General features: G+C 39.3%; 1 protein-coding gene across 4 annotated transcripts in view; it reads right to left on the reverse strand.

The window, feature by feature from the left end:
- The window catches only part of ABCB11 (ATP-binding cassette, sub-family B (MDR/TAP), member 11), a 109481-nt gene that overhangs the window by 13606 nt on the left and 93744 nt on the right, over positions 1-2131 (reverse strand). The window lies entirely within an intron of this gene.

Consider the following 2131-nt stretch of genomic DNA (forward strand, 5'->3'; position numbering starts at 1 on the left):
ATTTGGTGTCCTCTTGTTCTGGTCAAGTGATATCAAGAACATCATACAGGCAGAAAGCAAAAGATCATTAAAAAGACAAGAAAGAAGGAAACAAACAAAAAGGTTGTCAGCTCACTAATGTCTAGGATATCAGTCTTCATGCATTCCATTTCATTTTTGATGACTTCCAATTTTCCTAGATGCATACTTTGTACATTACACATTCTGATTATTAATGGATTATCTGCAATTGTTTCTTTCCATTTTGAGTTGTTTTCCATCAGCAAATGAAGATCTAATAAGTTTTGCTCTATGCACATCACTAAGGTCAATTCTAATTCAAGAAGGCAGTTCTTCCCCAGTATTTTGAGGACCTTGTAACCTGAGGGGTTCAACTATAGATGACAGTGTTTCACTGCTAGTCATAAAATTTCCATGGCTAACCATTCAGAAAGGAGCTCTGGTAGCGTAGTGGTTACGAATCGGGCTTCTAACCTCAAGGTCAGCAGTTCAAAACTACCAGCTAGTCTGTGGTAGAAAGATGAGGCTTTCTGCTCCCGTAAAGATTTACAGCCTCGGAAACCCTGTACAGGGTCACTATGAGTCAGAACAGACTCCACGCCACATAACCACCAACAACAACCATTCAGAAGTAGTCTGTTTATCCTCCTTCCTAGTCTGTCTTAGTCTGGAAGCTCTGTTGAAACCTGTCCACCACGATATTTAAAATACCAGTGGCATAGCTTCCAGCATCACAGCAACACACAAGTAACCAATGCCTGACAAAGTCTCATCATCCTAACCTTTAAGGAACATTCTGGTTGCACTTATTCCAAGACAGATTCATTTGTTCTTTTGACATTTCAAGGTACTTTCAATATTCTTCTCCAACAGCATAATTCAAATGCATCAGTTCTTTCCTGGTCTTCCTTATCCATTGACCAGCTTTCATATTCATCTGAGGTGATCGATCATTCCAGAGCTTACGTCTGTCAGGGCACACCCTTAATCCCCAGTGTGACATCTTTGTTCTTTAACACTTTAAAGAGGTAAAACAATGCTTTTATTTAATGTAGCTCTTTGCTTGATTTCTTTACCTCTTCCAATAAGTGCTGATTAAAAATGAAATCCAAAAAAAAATGAAATCTTTGACAACTTACATCTTTTCTCCATTCATCATGATGTTATTTATTGGTCCTGTTGTAAGGGTTTTCACTTCCTTAACATTGAAATACAACCCATACTGCAGGCTGTAGTTTTTCATCTTCATCACTAAGGCGCTTCAAGTTCTCTTTGCTTCCTGCAAGCAAAGTTGTATCACCTGCATATCACAGGTTGTTGATGAGTCTTCTTCCAATCTTGATGCCACATTCTTCTTCATGTAATCCAATTTCTTGGATTATTTGCTCAACATACAGATTGAATAAGTATGGTGAAAGGATTCAATTCTGAAACACACCTTTCCTGAGTTTAAACCATTCAGTATCCCTTGGTTCTGTTTGAATGACTGCTTTTCGGTCTATGTACAGGTTCTTCATAAATAAAACTAAGTGTTCTGGAATTCCCATTCTTCTCAATGTTATCCATAATTTGTTATGATCAACACAGTTAATGACTTTTCATAGTCAATAAAGCACAAGTAAACATCTTTCTGGTATTCTCTGCTTTCAGTTAAGGTCCAACTGACATCCACAATGACATGTCATAGGAGGGACCAATCCCTGGAGAACAGGATTGTCGATGGAGCTGTTGGATAAGCACTGGACTGCTAACTACAAGGTCAGCAGTCCAAACCCACCATCAATCCACAGGAGAATGATGGTGTCTGCTCCCATAAAGATATATAGCTTTTGAAACCCTTTATAGGGTCACTATGAGTTGGAACTGACACAGAAGCACTTAACAACAACAGCAATTCCTGGAGATGGACATCATGCTTGGTAAAATAAAGGATCGATGAAAAAGAGGAAGTGCCTCAATGTGATAGATGGACACAGTGACTTCAACAGTGAGATCGAACAGAGCAATGACTGGGAGGATGACCTAGCACTGGGTTGTGCTTGGTTTTGTTGTACTTAGAGTCAGTATTGGAGTCTTGGTGTGGTGCTGTGGGATAATGCCCTGGACTGCAAAGGTGATTTGAACTGCAAGG

This window comes from Chrysochloris asiatica, unplaced genomic scaffold (assembly GCF_000296735.1).
Source record: "Chrysochloris asiatica unplaced genomic scaffold, ChrAsi1.0 scaffold00099, whole genome shotgun sequence".
In the NCBI taxonomy this organism is placed as follows: Eukaryota; Metazoa; Chordata; class Mammalia; order Afrosoricida; family Chrysochloridae; genus Chrysochloris; species Chrysochloris asiatica.